Raw genomic sequence first — 21852 nt, 5'->3', positions numbered from 1 at the left:
ATGTGCTGGAGTTTGTATGTTCTCCCCATGTTTCAGTGGTGGCCGCTTATTGTCCAACTTTGCTCTAGATTCTCCAATTTCCTGCCACACTGGCAGTTGCAACAGATGCCATTTACTTTCTTTGAGAGCAGAAAATTTGCAGTTCTCCAAATAGTTATCCCTTTAAAATAATAATAAATTATTCATATACACACACAGAGGCGCAGACTCAATTCAAGATGTAGTGAATGCTACGCACATATCAGCTACTTATACTAGTGTCGACACAGCAAGTCTGGGGTGCGAGGAAAAACCTGCAATACGGGCAGACGCAATGTGCCATGCCGCAACAGCACTATGTGTCCTTCATGCAAAATTGAATCCCCCCCCCCAAATGGAAGATGTGAATGTTTTAATAAAATATTAATCTTCACAAATGGAGCCATGATCCCGGCTGCTGGCGCAGAGGCACTCTGTGTTCCCCGCAGTGAAGTTAGCGAGACAGAGATCTTTTCTGAACGTAGGAGACAATCCTACATGCAAACGTTCGCAACCCATTTGGTTTCAAGACGTCCTCATTAAACCAACAGATCAAACTGAAATAAAACATTGTGGACAGTTCGGAAGACTTCCAGAATCCAGAACAATCACAAAGCACATGGAAGGATAAAAAACCCACTGCCTCCTCTTTATATCACTGCAGTCACTTCAGGATCTGTAACATCAAACAGGGACGAGGAGGACGGCGGGAAGAGGACTCCCTGATTACAGGTTTGTGAAGCTGTATCCTCCTAGGTGTGCTGTGCGACATGTCTGATGTGTGTTCCTGCGGAGTGATTATGATCAGGAATTCCTCTCATCTTCCCCCCCTTATTACAGCCCTGCTATCATCCTACCAACACACGACGTGATCCTTATGCTGCTGAAGAGTGCAGAAATACTGCTGGAAACGCACTCCTCAATTGGGAACAAAGACAACGATAAAAGACCAATAGGCAACAGGACCTTGCCCATAAACTTACAATCTATACGAACAATATATCCATTTTGCATGTGCTGTGCAGAGGGACTTTAATCCAGGTAGAATATTTTCTTGCGAGAGTGGATGAGACGACTAGGCAGATCTTATGCGACGAGAGAAGCGCTGTATAGTAATTGCTGGTACAGTTCTGTTAATGGCTTTGCATGTCAGTAGGGACTGGCATAGCAGGGCAGAAGAAGAACGTTCAGCGTAGAGGATGAGTCTAGCAGCATCATACAAAATAGATAGTAGGTGTGGAAGTCTGCTTAGGAGAAGCCCAGGCAGACAGTTATTGCCATAGCCAATGCTGGAGATTAGGAGCACACCAGTGACACCGCCTCTTGTGAGAGATATGTGCGAATTATGGAGAAGTGTCAAAGATGCAGGTTACAGGCTGTGGCCACAGACAGGACATGGGGAACAATGGACATTCCTTCATCAGGGTGACCCTTAAGCAGTGAGCTTGAGTGGGAAGCGTATTTATTGTCCTGTTGTCAACAGTAGCACAGGAGGTCAGGAAAGTAACCTCATGTAAATAGCTGCTGGTGGAAAGAGAAATCTCTGTAATATGAAATGGCAGAAAGACATTCAGTAACGCAGGTCATCATACATGGTGAGAGATCCAGAGAGGAATGACAACCGTATTTAGATGCCATTTCATGTACATCAAAAGAATCATTTTTATAATCCATGGGGTATATTCAACTAAGGTCGAAACTGCAGTCTTGTCGAAAAGATGGCAGTTTTCGACTCTCAGGTCGGAAGGGGTTCCGACCTATTCAGTCCCCAGCTTTTTTATTCGACAAGTCGGGGAATTCGACATGTTGAATAGTACGTGAATCGGCGGTATAGCTGCCGATTCACATGCTTCTGAGGGAAAGGGGGTCAAATTCGACAGGTTTTGGCCCCGTTTCCGACCATCTCAGTCCGACTTAAAAAAAAAGTCACACTGAGATGAGGGACCCGAGACAAGGAGAGGGGGGAGAGCCGCGGGAAGACGGGGGAGAGCAGCGGCTACAGCACAGCGCTGCAGGAGGATGTGGCACAGCCGCCGCTCACGGCAGCGTCCACCCGGCTCCAGCAAATTAGGTCCCGCTTGCTAGAGCCGGGTGGACGCTGCCGTGAGGTCTGGCGGCTGTGCCACATCCTCCTGCAGCGCTGCTGTCCCCCGTCTCCCCCCTCTCCGGTCACTCATCTCAATTTACTTTTTTAAAGTCGAATTGAGATGGGCATTGAATAGCCCTTGTCGGATCCATTCCGACAAATGCATGTCGGAATAGATCCGACCTCAATTGAAGATACCCCAATATTTGAGAAGACCTCTGTAGAAATTCGTAACCAGGCTTAATGTATCATCAATAATTAATCAGTCACATCAGTACATTAAGAGATAATGCATCACCCCCCAAATAACATAATCATGTTTCCTATGCACAATGCAGAAAAACCTACTCCGTTATATGGACATATCAAGTATATGCTATGTGTTAGAAGGGAGCTAAATATTGCTAGAATTAATTACTAGAATGCAAATGAAGTTTGAACAGAAAAGGCCACAAAACAAACCAGTATTTCATACACGCGTCTTTTAGTGAACTCACAGAAACAAGGGAAAGTGTAGTAAAAAGTAATACAATTATTTTAATAATGGGCCTTACTGGGAGCTCAGTCATGCTATTGATGAGCTGTCTGATGAAGGAGGTCACAACGCATATTGAATAAAATTGGTGATAAATTGACAAATGCCAAATAATTTTCTTAGAATAGAAAAAAAAAAAAAAAAAAAACTGTGTCAGATTGGACACTAAACCTTATAGCCTTCCCAAAGCGGCAGAATTACTTGAATGTAATATGACAAAGTTTTCTTAATCTAAGAAAATTGTTTGGCATTTAGGGCATACATTTATCAATTTACCACCAATTTTATTCAATCATTGTGACCTTCGTCATATTACACTCCATTTAATAATGTTTTGACCGTGTACTCAAGAAGTTTTGTTTTTTAAATTTAACACTACATTTATGAGACATATTGGTTTGGTTTACAGTAATTCTGATTAATTAGGTTGTGGCTGCAGTACGTGATCAGTGAGGAATTTAGGAAAAACACTTCCTAAAGGGGGTACACACGGAGAGATGTATACGTAATTTCTAAGCAATCTGACTAGATTGCTTATAAATTAAGCACGGATCTCTCTCCGTGTGTATGCCCCATAGCGATAGCCATGTGCTGCGCGATCGCCGGATCTAGATTTGTGCCTGTATGCAAGCACAATCTAGTAGATTGCTCACTTCACCGCGCCCTCCACCCCCTCGCTAAGCAGGGGGGAAGAGATGTGTGCTGAGCGGTCTGTGATAGATCGCTCAGCACACATCTTCCCGTGTGTACCCCCCTTACGAGTGTCGGCCCTGGGATAAATTAAAACGTTTACCTTTATTTTTCCCAACAAATGTAACTAAAAATATGGATCATATCAACCACGCAAGTGGTTTTACTGAAATATACTGAAATGAGTTTGTATAATTACAATACAATATTTGCACGACATATAAACCCATCCACCCCTGTATATTACCGTCTCCGACGGCATAATAGAGGCCTCCTCTGCCCTCATTCTCTTACCTGCACAGTCTTCTGTCCGCGTAGGTAACTGTCCCGCTTGAAATGAAAGACTAGTTTGCAGTAGGATTGGTTACACAAACTGTCCAGAGCCATCGAATATTGTGGTTCCCTACAAATAAATGTTTTACACCAATAACACTGCGTCAGATATTTACAGACAATCTGTGAAATCCACAAAAGAAAAAAAAAAAAAAGAAAAAAAATATAAAAAGAAACTGGAAGTCCTGTAGAAAAAGGAATTTCGTGCAAGAGGATTACAAAAATATCCCTGCAAAAAAAAAAAAGGCCCTTGGAGGAAATTCTGAAATGCTGTCAGTTGTTATTTGCACAAGAGTTACTGAGAGAGGAGGCGAATAAGTCCTTTAGGTAAGAAATTAAACCTAGCGCTGTGGCCGGCTGCGATTGTTATTACAGGGAATAAAATAAAGACGATGTTTATTCATACCGCGGGGATCTATTGTTTGAACACCGATGTCAGGTTCAATTATTGCTATAAAATGTCACAATCCTAGTCTCCTCAGCAGGAGACACCGAGACGAGGTCTGTGGGGAATAACCGAAGTACTAAGAAATGACATTTTTTACCCTGTGCAGAAACATAAATAATATATTAAAACGTGAAGAGAAAAAAAAATCCAACACTTGGCATTAAACCCAACAAGTACCGCGCTACAGCATAGGGCTGGTGGCTTCTCAATAAATGACTAACGATACGTCTGGACGCCCTTTTGCAAAATATAAAAAATATATATCTTAAAACATAAAATAAATATCTTACAGTGATCTCGTACTCTTCCATACTCCACGGCCTGTAGCGTACAACATCCCACTACTGCTATCTGCTCTGCTGACACTTATCTAGCGCAGACCCCCGGGGTAAGTGGAGGCCACTCATCCGTCAGCAGAATTGACAGGAAGCATCGTTCATCGTTGGTGCCCCTTCGCTGAACGATATGAACAAGTTCTCGTTCATTAATGAACGAGAAGGTTCATATTGTTTAGTTCTATCGGCCAGTGTGTAGGGCCTATAAGACAAAGATAACAAAGCTAACAAACAATACTATAGCTTCTGCTTCCTTTGCTCACGCCTCCCTCTCCAGAATATCCCGGAGACTCCTGATATATGGACAAGACCTACTGGCATAACTGCAGGCAATTCTCCCGGAGAGCATTTACCTGAGGTAATGTGGGAGCTGACATGACACCTATCCCGTCACACACCTGACCTCCGTATATCCTGGCAGCAAGGTAGGAGACATAGGCATGCAGTAACTAATATAAGCACCACTCATGTACCCGGGTGTAACCTCACACCAAACACCACGCTATAACTGTAAGCCATAAACTGGCTACACACTAGAAAGATATACTGTATCGCTTCTCCAAGTGACGTACGCTATATATGTAGATCATTGTGAATACATACAGTACGTATTCCCAGCGGACGGGATGCAAGCCGTCAATTGCCCGACAGCGGCATCCTACCCGCCAGAATGCTGGCGCCGGGGCGAGTGTAAAGAGTCCCATTGTGGGTTCTATTCCTACTCATACACCTACAAGCAGGAATAGCCCATGTGCACCAGGATTCCGGCTGACGGCCAATCAACTGAATCTTGTTCATTGGCGGGTGTGTACACGTGATATGTATGTGAATGACATAGTTTATAGACCTATCAGATTGGCTCTGCAGCACAGCCAATACCGATATTTATCTGTGCATCTGTATGTGTGTACAGGCGACCCGCCGGCTACCCGTACCCTGGCGGCAGGAACAGATGACACCGACATCACAGCTGGGCAAGCAAATTCAGATGTCCACCCAGTTGTAACATCTGTCCCGACATATCGAGAGGCCGATTGGCAAGTGTGTATAGTTTAACTCATCGGGCACGCTATCTGCGGGCCGGCCGCTTTGTACCCAGCATACCTCTCTGCACTACACGTATAAAAGCACCGACCCGGAGACAAGAGCACTGTGTCTAGGGGAGACCGAACCCGTAGCTGCATTTATAGCTACACCCCACGTCTCAGGTGCGGGTATCCTGGTTCTATTCTGAGAAAAGAAGTGAGTCGAAGCCATCGGAAGGACGCAGCAATGAGCGCTTTGCGGCATTTACCACTTGTAAAGGCTTCAGGAAAGCAAGAGTTACAATGACTTGACAGACAACCATCACGCAAAAGCGCTCACCACAGATGGCATTCAATGGACTCTTGATTAGTCTATACAAGCTGCAGATAACGAAGGGTGATTAACAGAACCACCCTGCTATTTACACAGCAATCAGTGCACTGGAAAAGGCCATACATAATGAATGAGGTAACAGAGGATTATACAATTGTCAAGTACCGCTGTAACAGGATAGCAGACAGCGATCAACTTGTCATATACGGCCACATGCACAGGAATTGGGGTCATTGCTAATGTCTGTGTCTGACCGGACCAAGAAAGACAGAGGACACTGTGACGGATGGCTCGGCGCCCCTCCCCCACTACATCCAAGAGCAGGGACGGCTGCTGGCTACAAAGTGGGGGCCCAGACCCCACACACTTACACTTCCTGCCAGGCAATTAGGGCCATGACCTCAGGGCTGACTCAGACAAATCTGTGCTGTTTACAGGGAGACACCACCATCAGTTACATCTCACACACTCTGCATAGACAGACGCACAACATTGTGTAGGACAGATTAAGCAATAAAAAAAAAAAAAAATCACAGTGCAATCTCTATACATACGAATATACTGCAAACAATGCACGAAAACACTATGGGCAGATGTACTAAGCCTTGGAGAGAGATAAAGTACCAGACCATCAGTGGCCAACTGCCATGCAACAGGCGGTGTTCGAGAAAATAAGAATTTACTTACCGATAATTCTATTTCTCGTAGTCCGTAGTGGATGCTGGGAACTCCGTAAGGACCATGGGGAATAGCGGCTCCGCAGGAGACTGGGCACAAAAGTAAAGCTTTAGGACTACCTGGTGTGCACTGGCTCCTCCCCCTATGACCCTCCTCCAAGCCTCAGTTAGGATACTGTGCCCGGACGAGCGTACACAATAAGGAAGGATTTTGAATCCCGGGTAAGACTCATACCAGCCACACCAATCACACCGTACAACCTGTGATCTGAACCCAGTTAACAGCATGATAACAGAGGAGCCTCTGAACAGATGGCTCACAACAATAATAACCCGATTTTTGTAACAATAACTATGTACAAGTATTGCAGACAATCCGCACTTGGGATGGGCGCCCAGCATCCACTACGGACTACGAGAAATAGAATTATCGGTAAGTAAATTCTTATTTTCTCTGACGTCCTAGTGGATGCTGGGAACTCCGTAAGGACCATGGGGATTATACCAAAGCTCCCAAACGGGCGGGAGAGTGCGGATGACTCTGCAGCACCGAATGAGAGAACTCCAGGTCCTCCTCAGCCAGGGTATCAAATTTGTAGAATTTAGCAAACGTGTTTGCCCCTGACCAAGTAGCTGCTCGGCAAAGTTGTAACGCCGAGACCCCTCGGGCAGCCGCCCAAGATGAGCCCACCTTCCTTGTGGAATGGCTTTTACAGATTTTGGCTGTGGCAGGCCTGCCACAGAATGTGCAAGCTGAATTGTACCACAATTCCAACGAGCAATAGTCTGCTTAGAAGCAGGAGCACCCAGCTTGTTGGGTGCATACAGGATAAACAGTGAGTCAGATTTCCTGACTCCAGCCGTCCTGGAAACATATATTTTCAAGGCCCTGACTACGTCCAACAACTTGGAGTCCTCCAAGTCACTAGTAGCCGCAGGTACCACAATAGGTTGGTTCAGATGAAACACTGAAACCACCTTAGGGAGAAAATGAGGACGAGTCCTCAATTCCGCCCTGTCTGAATGGAAGATCAGATAAGGGCTTTTACAGGATAAAGCCCCCCAATTCTGACACGTGCCTGGCCGAGGCCAGGGCCAACAACATGACCACTTTCCATGTGAGATATTTTAACTCCACAGATTCAAGTAGTTCAAACCAATGTGACTTTAGGAACCCCAAAACTACATTGAGATCCCAAGGTGCCACTGGAGGCACAAAGGGAGGCTGTATATGCAGTACCCCTTTTACAGACGTCTGAACTTCAGGTAGTGAAGCTAGTTCTTTCTGGAAGAAAATTGACAGGGCCGAAATTTGAACCTTAATGGACCCCAATTTTAGGCCCATAGACACTCCTGTTTACAGGAAATGCAGGAATCGACCTAGTTGAAATTCCTCCATCGGGGCCTTACTGGCCTCGCACCACGCAACATATTTTCGCCAAATGCGGTGATAATGCTTTGCGGTTACATCCTTCCTGGCTTGACCAGGGTAGGGATGACTTCATCCGGAATGCCTTTTTCCTTCAGGATCCGGCGTTCAACCGCCCTGCCGTCAAACGCAGCCGCGGTAAGTCTTGGATAGACAGGGTCCTTGCTGGAGCAGGTCCCTTCTTAGAAGTAGAGGCCATGGGTCCTCCGTGAGCATCTCTTGAAGTTCCGGGTACCAAGTCCTTCTTGGCCAATCCGGAGCCACGAGTATAGTTCTTACTCCCCTCCGTCTTATAATTCTCAGTACTTTTGGTATGAGAGGAAGAGGAGGGAACACATACACTGACTGCTACACCCACGGTGTTACCAGAGCGTCCACAGCTATTGCCTGAGGGTCCCTTGACCTGGCGCAATACCTGTCCAATTTTTTGTTTAGGCGGGACGCCATCATGTCCACCTTTGGTTTTTCCCAATGGTTTACAATCATGTGGAAGACTTCTGGGTGAAGTCCCCACTCTCCCGGGTGGAGGTCGTGCCTGCTGAGGAAGTCTGCTTCCCAGTTGTCCACTCCCGGAATGAACACTGCTGACAGTGCTATCACATGATTTTCCGCCCAGCGAAAAATCCTTGCAGCTTCTGCCATTGCCCTCCTGCTTCTTGTGCCGCCCTGTCTGTTTACGTGGGAGACTGCCGTGATGTTGTCCGACTGGATCAGCACCGGCTGACCTTGAAGCAGAGGTCTTGCTTGGCTTAGGGCATTGTAAATGGCCCTTAGCTCCAAAATATTTATGTGAAGTGATGTCTCCAGGCTTGACCACAAGCCCTGGAAATTTCTTCCCTGTGTGACTGCTCCCCAGCCTCGCAGGCTGGCATCCGTGGTCACCAGGACCCAGTCCTGAATGCCGAATCTGCGGCCCTCTAGAAGATGAGCACTCTGCAACCACCACAGGAGAGACACCCTTGTCTTTGGTGACAGGGTTATCCGCTGATGCATCTGAAGATGCGATCCGGACCATTTGTCCAGCAGGTCCCACTGGAAAGTTCTTGCGTGGAATCTGCCAAATGGAATTGCTTCGTAGGAAGCCACCATTTTTCCCAGGACCCTTGTGCACTGATGCACTGACACTTGGCCTGGTTTTAGGAGGTTTCTGACTAGTTCGGATAACTCCCTGGCTTTCTCCTCCGGGAGAAAACACCTTTTTCTGGACTGTGTCCAGGATCATCCTTAGGAATAGAAGGCGTGTCGTCGGGATCAGCTGCGATTTTGGAATATTGAGAATCCAACCGTGCTGCCGCAGCACTATCTGAGATAGTGCTACCCCGACTTTCAACTGTTCCCTGGATCTTGCCCTTATCAGGAGATCGTCCAAGTAAGGGATAACTAAAACTCCCTTCTTTCGAAGGACTATCATCATTTCGGCCATTACCTTGGTAAAGACCCGGGGTGCCGTGGACAATCCAAACGGCAGCGTCTGAAACTGATAGTGACAGTTCTGTACCACAAACCTGAGGTACCCTTGGAGAAGGGTAAATTGGGACATGTAGGTAAGCATCTTTGATGTCCAGAGAGACCATATAGTCCCCTTCTTCCAGGTTTGCAATCACTGCTCTGAGTGACTCCATCTTGAATTTGAACCTTTGTATGTAAGTGTTCAAGGATTTTAGATTTAAAATTGGTCTCACCGAGCCGTCCGGCTTCGGTACCACAAATAGTGTGGAATAGTACCCCTTTCCCTGTTGCAGGAGGGGTACCTTGATTATCACCTGCTGGGAATACAGCCTGTGAATGGCTTGCAATACTGTCTCCCTGTCTGAGGGAGACGTCGGTAAAGCAGACTTTATGAAACGGCGAGGGGGAGACGTCTCGAATTTCTTGAGACGGGCCCCCACCGTGCCTGAGACCGCTTGTAAAGCCCCAGCGTCATGCTGAGGACTTTGCGGAGGCGGGAGAGGGCTTTTGTTCCTGGGAATTGGCTGTTTGCTGCAGCCTTTTTCCTCTCCCTCTGCCACGGGGCAGAAATGAGGCGCCTTTTGCCCGCTTGCCCTTATGGGGCCGAAAGGACTGCGCCTGATAATACGGCGTCTTCTTAGGTTGAGAAGCTACCTGGGGTAAAAATGTGGATTTTCCAGCCGTTGCCGTGGCCACCAGGTCTGTTAGACCTACCCCAAATAACTCCTCCCTTTTATGAGGCGATACTTCCATATGCCATTTGGAATCAGCATCACCTGACCACTGTCTTGTCCATAACCCTCTTCTGGCAGAAATGGACAGCGCACTTACTCTTGATGCCAGTCGGCAAATATCCCTCTGTGCATCACGCATATATAGAAATGCATCTTTTAAATGCTCTATCGTTAGTAATATACTGTCCCTATCTAGGGTATCAATATTGTCAGTCAGGGAATCCAACCAAGCCACCCCAGCACTGCACATCCAGGCTGAGGCGATTGCTGGTCGCAGTATCACACCCGTATGAGTGTATATACATTTTAGGATATTTTACTGCTTTCTGTCAGCAGGTTCCTTAAGGGCAGCCGTATCCGGGGACGGTAGTGCCACCTGTTTAGACAAGCGTGTGAGCGCTTTATTCACCCTAAGGGGTGTTTCCCAACGTGCCCTATCCTCTGGCGGGAAGGGGTATGATGCCAATAACCTTTTAGGAATTATCAGTTTTTTATCGGGAGAAACCCACGCTTCATCACACACTTCATTTAATTCCTCAGATGCAGGAAAAACTACAGGCAGTTTTTTCTCACCCAACATAATACCCTTTTTAGTGGTACTGGTATCAGAAATGTGTAAAAACATTTTCCATAGCCTCAATCATGTAACGTGTGGCCCTACTGGAAGTCACATTCGTCTCTTAATCGTCGACACTGGAGTCAGTATCCGTGTCGGCGTCTGTATCTGCCATCTGCGGTAACGGGCGTTTTAGAGCCCCAGATGGCTTTTGAGACACCTGGACAGGCACAGGCTGAGTCGCCGGCTGTCTCATGTCAATCTTTTGTAAAGAGCTGACACTGTCACATAATTCCTTCCATAAGCTCATCCACTCAGGTGTCGACTCCCTAGGGGGTGACATCTCTGTTACAGGCAATTGCTCCGCCTCCACCTCATTTTCCTCCTAATACATGTCGACACAACGTACCGACACACAGCACACACACAGGGAATGCTCTGATAGAGGACAGGACCCCACTAGCCCTTTGGGGAGACAGAGGGAGAGTATGCCAGCACACACCAGAGCTAACACAGGGATAACCTTATATAAGTGTTTTTCCCCTTATAGCTGCTGTATTGTTATACTGCGCCTAATTAGTGCCCCCCTCTCTTTTTTAACCCCTTTCTGTAGTGTAGTAACTGCAGGGGAGAGCCAGGGAGCTTCCCTCCAACGGAGCTGTGAGAGAAAATGGCGCCAGTGTGCTGAGGAGATAGGCTCCGCCCCCTTCTCGGCGGCCTTTTCTCCCGTTTTTCTGTGGAATCTGGCAGGGGTTAAAATTCATCCATATAGCCCTGGGGGCTATATGTGATGTATTTTCGCCAGCCAAGGTGTTTTTATTGCTGCTCAGGGCGCCCCCCCCTAGCGCCCTGCACCCTCAGTGACCGAAGTGTGAAGTGTGCTGAGGAGCAATGGCGCACAGCTGCAGTGCTGTGCGCTACCTTGGTGAAGACAGGATGTCTTCTGCCGCCGATTTTTCCGGACCTCTTCTTGCTTCTGGCTCTGTAAGGGGGCCGGCGGCGCGGCTCTGGGACCGAGCTCCGAGGCTTTGCCTGTGTTCGGTCCCTCTGGAGCTAATGGTGTCCAGTAGCCTAAGCCCAATCCACTCTGCACGCAGGTGAGTTCGCTTCTTCTCCCCTTAGTCCCTCGATGCAGTGAGCCTGTTGCCAGCAGGTCTCACTGAAAATAAAAAACCTAAAACTAAACTTTCACTAAGAAGCTCAGGAGAGCCCCTAGTGTGCACCCTTCTCGGCCGGGCACAAAAATCTAACTGAGGCTTGGAGGAGGGTCATAGGGGGAGGAGCCAGTGCACACCAGGTAGTCCTAAAGCTTTACTTTTGTGCCCAGTCTCCTGCGGAGCCGCTATTCCCCATGGTCCTTATGGAGTTCCCAGCATCCACTAGGACGTCAGAGAAATGACAGCTAGGAGCTGCTTGGCTGGTAGTTTATCTCTCTCCAAGGCTTGGTACATCTGCCATTTGAAAGCAAGGGCTTGTAAACAATGTCTTTTTCAGGCAAGTCTAACCCAAATGTCGACATGTTAGTGTTGACATTTTCATAATGTCAGCATTATAATTGTTGACATTCTAGTGTCAACTTTAGAAACTGCATACACACAGCAGAGTTTTTCCCACAAGGAACATCTATAATGATTTCACCTGGAAACAATGGCTTATACTGATTCAGAACTTCAGTTATGATCAGATATAGAGATATACAGTTATCACGCTGTAACACGGATGGCCATGGAAAATCTCTACATTAATAGATGACTGGGCCTGTACCCACACCTTCTGTTCTACAGTTACATCATTATCAGAAGCGTCCTATGAGCCACCCCATAGAACTATGATATTGTATTCAGTAAATTAAGTCGCAAGGAAACTTACTATACGTTATTAATACTGCTAAAATCAAGGAAGTATGAAATATAGAATTTGATGGCAGATAAGAACCCCTTGGCTAAAACTGCAGTCGGGTCAACCAACCGGACATAAGATTGTGGAGTCAGAGTCTCGAAAATCAGGTCATGTGCGGAATCTTGGTGCTGTCTGCGATTATGGATTACAACTTAAAAATTGAGGAGTAAATTTACTAAAACTTGTTTTGTCCACTTTAAAGATCGATGGTGATGCGAGACAGTTTTAAAAAACTACGGGGTCTATTTACTACATTTTTACACGGTCTGTAACATGGCAGTTAGGAGCTGATTGGCTGGTACTGTATCTCTCTCCACTTTATCTCCATCCAAGGCTTAGTAAATAGAACTCTAAATTCAGTCTTTTTTTTTCTTTTCTTTTTTAAAGACGTTATAAAAAGACTCAGTCGACTTAAAACCAAATACAGTTTTCTACTGCTCTCCTATTAGCCAAAACATGTCACATGCACATTTATACCCCTTTTAGACCGCCAGCTATGAACACGGGTTATTGGCACATGAGCGCGCATAACCCGTGTTCATGTGCAGTCTGAAAGGTGCCAGGGGAAAAATACCAGGTCGAACGTTCCCGTATTTCAACCCTGATCGCTGTGCCGTGTGAACGGGAGGTGGGTCGATGCGACCCGTTTCCCGTTCTCTGTGTTTGCACAGGCGGCGCAGGGAGATCATGTGATATGCCAGGTTGCTGACAGCGGCGGTGGGGCGCCTGAGACGGGTTGCACCCTGGGAGCTCCTGTGTCAGTCTCCCGGAAGCGACCCGCCTCAGGCGATCTGAAAGGGGTATCAGACTCACAAACACCTTCATCAGGTGACGATCTGCATAATGCAGGAAAGTGCTCAGCGTTGCAGAGCATTGAACTGCCAAGATTACTGCAGCCAGAGTGAACCACATGGCCCTGTCATTTTTTATAGACATCATAATGAGGTATCAGCCAATGGCACGCTTTAGAAGTAAAAGAGACCTGTTTCTTATTGGCCTATTTTTTTCAGTCGGTTTTGAGTCTATTTTGAAACCGTTAGTAACTGAGAGATTTGTTTCGGCTTCTATTAAAAAAGTACAGATGGTTAGTTCGATGGTCTATTTTAGTCTAAAGTCATTTTTGTGTTGATTTTCAGTACGTTTTGGCTTTAGTAAATCTGAGAGTTTCAATATGGACTAAAAATCAAAATCGACTTTTAGTAAATGTAGCCCCAGGTCTTAGACATGATCTACCTCAGGAACATAGCCGGCATGAAACACCTGATTCCCCCATAGGGGTATATGCAATTGCGGTCGAATTCGCGGCAATTTTCGCCGTTTTTTAATTCGACTCAATTAGACAGGTGAATCCCGGAAGGTGGCTTCCGGAATTCACCATATTCAATGAAAAACGGATTCGCCAGAGTCGCGGGCGAAAATCGGCCGATTTGGCGGATTTTGCCGCGATTTTAAAAAACTGTAAAAAACGTGAAAAACCCGGAAAAAAAATGGCGTGGGGTCCCCCCTCCAAAGCATAACCAGCCTCGGGCTCATCGAGCTGGTCCTGATTCTAAAAATGCAGGGGAAAAATTGGCCAGGGATCCCCCGTATTTTTAAAACCAGCACCGGGCTCTGCGCCTGGTGCTGGTGCCAAAAATACGGGAGACAAAAAGAGTAGGGGTCCCCCGTATTTTTAACACCAGCATCGGGCTCCACTAGCTGAACAGATAATGCCACAGCCGGGGATCACTTTTATGCCGTGCCCTGCGGCCGTGGCATTAAATATCCAACTAGTCACCCCTGGCCGGGGTACCCTGGGGGAGTGGGGACCCCTTCAATCAAGGGGTCCCCCCCCCCAGCCACCCAAGGGCCAGGGGTGAAGCCCGAGGCTGTCCCCCCCCATCCAATGGGCTGCGGATGGGGGGGCTGATAGCCTTTTGTGATAATAAAAAGATATTGTTTTTTCCAGCAGTACTACAAGTCCCAGCAAGCCTCCCCCGCAAGCTGGTACTTGGAGAACCACAAGTACCAGCATGCGGGAGAAAAACGGGTCCGCTGGTACCTGTAGTACTACTGGGAAAAAAATACCCAAATAAAAACAGGACACACACCTTGATAGTAAAACTTTATTACACACTACCGACACACACATACTTACCTATGTTGACACGCCGACTGCCACGGTCTCCGACGATCCGAGGGTACCTGTGAAAAAATTATACTCACCTTCCAGCGTCCAGAGATAAATCCACGTCCAGAGAGTAAAATCCACGTACTTGTTTAAAAAAAAAAAAAAACGCAAAAACCCGCTCCATACCGGACTAGAAAGGGGTCCAATGCTTTCACATCAGACCCCTTTCTCCCGAATGCCGGGACATCACGTGACTCCTGTCACTGACGTCCCTTCAGCCAATCAGGAAGCGCTACTTCCGTGGCGCTCACCTGATTGGCTGTGCGCTGTCTGTACTGTGACAGCACATCGCAAAGCCGCTCCATTACTTTCAATGGTGGGAACTTTGCGGGTAGCGGTGGGGTCTACTACAGGTACCAGCGGGCCCTTTTTTCTCACGCATGCTGGTACTTGTGGTTCTCCAAGTACCAGCTTGCGGGGGAGGCTTGCTGGGACTTGTAGTACTACTGGAAAAAACAATATCTCTTTATTATCACAAAAGGCTATCAGCCCCCCCATCCGCAGCCCATTGGATGGGGGGGGGACAGCCTCGGGCTTCACCCCTGGCCCTTGGGTGGCTGGGGGGGGGGGGGGGGGGGACACCCCTTGATTGATGGGGTCCCCACTCCCCCAGGGTACCCCGGCCAGGGGTGACTAGTTGGATATTTAATGCCACGGCCGCAGGGCACGGCATAAAAGTGACCCCCGGCTGTGGCATTATCTGTCCAGCTAGTGGAGCCCGATGCTGGTGTTAAAAATACGGGGGACCCCTACTCTTTTTGTCCCCCGTATTTTTGGCACCAGCACCAGGCGCAGAGCCCGGTGCTGGTTTTAAAAATACGGGGGATCCCCTGTCAATTTTTTCCCCGCATTTTTAGAACCAGGACCAGCTCGAAGAGCCCGAGGCTGGTTATGCTTTGGAGGGGGGACCCCACGGCATTTTTTTTTTTATGATTTCACCGTTCCAGCATAAAAAAAAAAAAAAAAAAATAATAATAATATTTTAAAAAATATATAAAAAATATTTGTGCCTCCAAAAAAAAAAAAAGTACCTAATCCCTTCTAATATAAATAGATATGCTATTCCCCCCAAAAAAAACACAAAAAAAAACATGTTTAAAATTTTTTTATTTGTTTTCACCCTCCAAAGTGTGGCGGATTGAAAATGACGAATTTGCTGTCTAAAAGCACTGCTGTCGAATTTCCAAACTTGAATTGAATATGCTTTGGTCGAATTGCAGCACTTGTATCATTGCAGAAAAGTCGAATTTGCAAAAAGTCGAATTTCAAAAAGTAGAATTTTGAAAGTCCGTTTTTTGGTCGGAAAGCACTGAATTGCATAGGCGATTTTTTTTTTTGGTCGAAAATGACCCGAAATTCGACAATTTCGGGAATTCGACCGCAATTGCATATACCCCATAGGCTCTTCCTACACTCACATATGCAGTAATGTACTTCTCACTCTTGAACAACTTCAATGACCTCTACCTGGGTCTCCCAGAAAAATATCTGCACCACTTGTAGTTAGTACAAAATTACCAGCCGGTCTGTTACCTAACCTGAGCGGCTCCTGTCACACAGCACCTGTTCTCCTTCACTGGCTGCTTTGACAAAGCACAGGTGTTCCAGAGGATGGTATGACAGATGGTATCGAAGCGTAAGAATTCCAGAGACTAGTATTCTGATGCTAGAGAGGCATGAGGCACAGGAGTATTGGAGACTGTAATGATTGTACACCAGTCACTAGGAACTAGGGGGCAGATGTATTAAGCCCGGAGAAGTGATAAAGCAGTGATAAGCACAAGGTGATAACGCACCAGCCAATCAGCTCCTAACTGTCATTTTTCAAATTCGTAATGATTGGCTGGTGTGTTATCTCCTTGCACTTATCACTTCTCCAAGCTTAATACATCTGCCCCCTAGATTCCCAGCACAGGGGAAATTCATGGAGGCAAACATGGTCCGAGCATCTAGGTACGCCAAGACTGAAGATCAGGTACCTGTCTGATGCACCAGACTGTACATAGCCTACACAATAATTGGGGAAGTGGGTCTGTTGAGATTTGCTGTTACGCGTCGGAAGGCATTAAGGACGGTAGTATACACTTTCCTATTTTTCTAAGATGGCGGGCAGCAACAGTGACCTCTGTCCAGCAGCATTGCTGAAGACTCCGGAGACCGCACACCGGGGGTCCAGTAAGCACACCTGACAGTCCGGCGCATAACAAGCAGCATCAAATTCCCAACGATGCACAGGTGATGGACTACAACCAGCACCTAATATCTCCTGTATTTTAGAAGGGTCCCATCCATTTTGCTTCAAATTGGCTACTGTTTGGAACTTGCTGCCTTGTACAGGGTGAGAGGCCTCCTGTGTAAAGATCTCAAATCACCTACTAAAAACCTACCAAACATTTCATAATGCCCCTCTACTTCCATAACAGCCAATGCTGACAGTAGCTCACTTGTCTGTATTCTGTTAGTCTTTAGTGTGTTCATTTTTATAATGTGCTTCAATCTGCAAATGTTTGAGTCCTATTGGGATAATAGAACAAGATCAATAAAATTAATATGCTTTATTGTTTCAAACCCCTTGGGGTCGATTCAATTCAGAGACCGTTGAATAGCACCGGGAATTAGCTCCCGCCACTATTCAATACAGCGCCAAGTGACACCAATTGTCGGGAATTCTTCTCTCATCCCCAGGGGATGAGAGAGGAAATCCGACAAAAGTGCTGCCACGTGGCCGGCGCAAGGCTGATTCTGTCGGGAATCAGCATCGCGGTGGGGAGTTAAGTCGGAGAATGCCCGTTCTTCCGACAATTCAACCTGTTAAGTCAGCGAGAACGGGCCTTCGCCGACTTAACTTGAGCTGAATTGAATAGCGACGGGAGCCAACTCCCGGCGCTATTCAACTGTCGCTGAATTGAATCGACCCCCTTGTGTATGAGCAGGCTCGAAAATAAATCTGTGTTAAATTGTCTGATCGTGGGATGCCCGAATGTGTTAACCCGGAGGTCTGGGAACTTATTCTAGATTCTATGGGTTAACGGGCATTAGCGAGGTTATTTACCAGGCAGAGAAAGGGGACTCTAATTGAATAGCCCTGGGCATTAGAGCCCGAGACTATCACTTTTTTCCCCACAGTAAATTACTGCATCGAACTGAATTGAATTCCCCCCTTTATCCGCACTTTAAGCAATTCTATTCTCTCACGTTTATAGCCATAAAGCCCAGGCTGGCAAGTTAGAATAGCTGGTAAGCATGAGGAGATTGGTGGGTTGGTCTAACTCTGGGTATGCCCACAAATATGGGCTGGAAGGCTGTATGCCTCAGGGCATCAGTGTATCACTGAGCTACAGAAGAGTGCCCATTACAGCACACAGTACTTATAAAGCTGGTTACTACAAAACATCAATATTTGATGCCTAACCTCTTTGAGGCAGGAGGCACTAATTCCTTTGAGAATGTATTCTAATGAACACTGTATCAGTGCCATGCCTCAACAGTTATATAGCTGCACACAAGAGAGGTGATTACGTTTCACATGGGCACAGTCACAGTGCCAGTTTGGTCGGTGCCTTCGATGCTGCGTACACCTAATGCTGGTACTCAGAGCACTGTAGGGGGACCCGCCGGTAATTAACACCTCCCAAAGGAAAAAGTCAATCTGTGAGACAGTTGCCTTAAGAATCAGGACTTTTGCACCATACGCAGCACACAAACTGGCTGCCTCTACTAGCCATAAGAGATAAAGGGGTCTATTTACTAAGCCTTGGATGGAGATAATAAGAATTTACTCACCGGTAATTCTATTTCTCGTAGTCCGTAGTGGATGCTGGGAACTCCGTAAGGACCATGGGGAATAGCGGGCTCCGAAGGATGCTGGGCACTCTAGAAAGATCTTAGACTACCTGGTGTGCACTGGCTCCTCCCACTATGACCCTCCTCCAAGCCTCAGTTAGGTACTGTGCCCGGACGAGCGTACACAATAAGGAGGGATTTTGAATCCCGGGTAAGACTCATACCAGCCACACCAATCACACCGTACAACTCGTGATATGAAACACAGTTAACAGTATGAAACAATAGAGCCTCTCAACAGATGGCTCAACAATAACCCGATTTAGTTAACAATAACTATGTACAAGTATTGCAGACAATCCGCACTTGGGATGGGCGCCCAGCATCCACTACGGACTACGAGAAATAGAATTACCGGTGAGTAAATTCTTATTTTCTCTGACGTCCTAGTGGATGCTGGGAACTCCGTAAGGACCATGGGGATTATACCAAAGCTCCCAAACGGGCGGGAGAGTGCGGATGACTCTGCAGCACCGAATGAGAGAACTCCAGGTCCTCCTCAGCCAGGGTATCAAATTTATAGAATTTTGCAAAGGTGTTTGCCCCTGACCAAGTAGCAGCTCGGCAAAGTTGTAAAGCCGAGACCCCTCGGGCAGCCGCCCAAGATAAGCCCACCTTCCTTGTGGAATGGGCATTGACAGATTTTGGCTGTGGCAGGCCTGCCACAGTATGTGCAAGCTGAATTGTACTACAAATCCAACGAGCAATAGTCTGCTTAGAAGCAGGAGCACCCAGCTTGTTGGGCGCATACAGGATAAACAGCGAGTCAGATTTTCTGACTCCAGCCGTCCTGGAAACATATATTTTCAGGGCCCTGACAACGTCTAGCAACTTGGAGTCCTCCAAATCCTTAGTAGCCGCAGGCACCACAATAGGCTGGTTCAGGTGAAACGCTGACACCACCTTAGGGAGAAACTGAGGACGAGTCCTCAATTCTGCCCTATCCATATGGAAAATCAGATAAGGGCTTTTACATGATAAAGCCGCCAACTCTGACACTCGCCTGGCTGAAGCCAAGGCCAATAACATGACCACTTTCCACGTGAGATATTTCAGATCCACGGTTTTTAGTGGCTCAAACCAATGTGATTTTAAGAAACTCAACATCACGTTGAGATCCCAAGGTGCCACAGGAGGCACAAATGGGGGCTGAATATGCAGCACTCCTTTCACAAATGTCTGAACTTCAGGTACTGAAGCTAGTTCTTTTTGAAAGAAAATTGACAGAGCAGAGATCTGTACCTTAATGGAGCCCAGTTTTAGGCCCATATTCACTCCTGCTTGCAGGAAATGCAGAAATCGACCTAGTTGAAATTCCTCTGTTGGGGCCTTTTTGGCCTCGCACCATGCAACATATTTCCGCCATATGCGGTGATGTTTTGCCGTAACATCTTTCCTGGCTTTAATAAGCGTAGGAATGACTTCTTCCGGAATGCCCTTTCCTTCAGGATCCGGCGTTCAACCGCCATGCCGTCAAACGCAGCCGCGGTAAGTCTTGGAACAGACAGGGGCCCTGCTGCAACAAATCTTGTCTGAGCGGCAGAGACCACGGGTCCTCTGAGATCATCTCTTGAAGTTCCGGGTACCACGCTCTTCTCGGCCAATCCGGAACCACGAGAATTGTGCTTACTCCTCGCTTTCTTATTATTCTCAATACCTTTGGTATGAGAGGTAGAGGAGGGAACACATAAACTGACCGGTACACCCACGGTGTCACTAGAGCGTCCACAGCTATCGCCTGAGGGTCTCTTGACCTGGCGCAATACTTCTCTAGTTTTTTGTTTAGGCGGGACGCCATCATGTCCACCTGTGGACGACCCCATTGATTTACAATCATTTGGAAGACTTCTGGATGAAGTCCCCACTCTCCCGGGTGGAGGTCGTGCCTGCTGAGAAAGTCTGCTTCCCAGTTGTCCACTCCCGGGATGAACACTGCTGACAGTGCTAGTACATGATTCTCCGCCCATCTGAGAATTTTTGTGGCTTCTGCCATCGCCGTCCTGCTTCTTGTGCCGCCCTGTCGATTCACATGGGCGACTGCCGTGATGTTGTCTGACTGGATCAGCACCGGCTGGTGTAGGAGCAGGGATTTTGCTTGACTTAGGGCATTGTAAATGGCCCTTAGTTCCAGAATATTTATGTGAAGGGCAGTCTCCTGACTTGACCATAGTCCTTGGAAATTTCTTCCCTTTGTGACTGCCCCCCAGCCTCGTAGGCTGGCATCCGTGGTCACCAGGACCCAGTCCTGTATGCCGAATCTGCGGCCCTCCAGAAGATGAGCACTGTGCAGCCACCACAGAAGAGACACCCTGGTTCGTGGAGACAGGGTTATTAAACGATGCATCTGAAGATGCGATCCGGACCACTTGTCCAACAGGTCCCACTGAAAAATTCTGGCATGGAACCTGCCGAATGGAATTGCTTCGTAAGAAGCTACCATCTTTCCCAGGACCCACGTGCAGTGATGCACAGATACCTGTTTTGGTTTTAGGAGGTCTCTGACTAGAGAAGACAACTCCCTGGCTTTCTCCTCCGGGAGAAACCCTTTTTTCTGGGCCGTGTCCAGAATCATTCCCAGGAACATTAGACGTGTCGTGGGGACCAGCTGTGACTTTGGGATATTCAGAATCCAACCGTGCTGGCTCAGCACTTCCTGAGATAGTGCTACTCCCACTAACAACTGTTCCTTGGATCGTGCCTTTATTAGGAGATCGTCCAAGTATGGGATAATTAAAACTCCCTTTTTTCGAAGGAGTATCATCATTTCCGCCATAACCTTGGTAAATACCCTCGGTGCCGTGGAGAGTCCAAACGGCAGCGTCTGGAATTGGTAATGGCAATCCTGTACCACAAATCTGAGGTACTCCTGGTGAGGATGGTAAATGGGGACATGCAGGTAAGCATCCTTGATGTCCAGGGATACCATGTAATCGCCCTCGTCCAGGCTCGCAATAACCGCCCTGAGCGATTCCATCTTGAACTTGAATTTTTTTATGTATGTGTTCAAGGATTTCAAATTTAAAATGGGTCTCACCGAACCGTCCGGTTTCAGCACCACAAAAAGTGTGGAATAGTAACCCCGGCCTTGTTGAAGTAGGGGTACCTTGATTATCACTTGCTGGGAAAACAGCCTGTGAATCGCTGCTAGCACCGCCTCCCTGTCTGGGGGAGCAATCGGCAAGGCGGATTTTAGGAAACGGCGGGGTGGAGTCGCCTCGAATTCCAGCCTGTATCCCTGAGATACTATTTGAAGGATCCAGGAATCCACCTGTGAGCAAGCCCACTGATTGC

The 21852-nt window shown here is 47.2% G+C and overlaps 1 protein-coding gene across 4 annotated transcripts in view; it reads right to left on the bottom strand.

The window, feature by feature from the left end:
• Positions 1-21852, bottom strand: part of TIAM1 (TIAM Rac1 associated GEF 1) — a 482294-nt gene that overhangs the window by 438401 nt on the left and 22041 nt on the right. The window contains exon 1 of one of the 4 annotated variants that reach the window (XM_063956413.1): positions 3624-3732. The exons of the other annotated variants lie outside the window; for them this stretch is intronic. The gene's annotated coding sequence lies outside the window, so the exon portion shown is untranslated. Of the gene's footprint in view, positions 1-3623; positions 3733-21852 lie in introns of those variants that run through there. 4 annotated transcript variants of the gene reach the window in all.

This window comes from Pseudophryne corroboree, chromosome 2 (assembly GCF_028390025.1).
Source record: "Pseudophryne corroboree isolate aPseCor3 chromosome 2, aPseCor3.hap2, whole genome shotgun sequence".
Taxonomy (NCBI): domain Eukaryota; kingdom Metazoa; phylum Chordata; class Amphibia; order Anura; family Myobatrachidae; genus Pseudophryne; species Pseudophryne corroboree.
The sequence above is the reverse complement of the archived record's forward strand: the minus strand, read 5'-3'. Positions and strand labels throughout refer to the sequence as shown.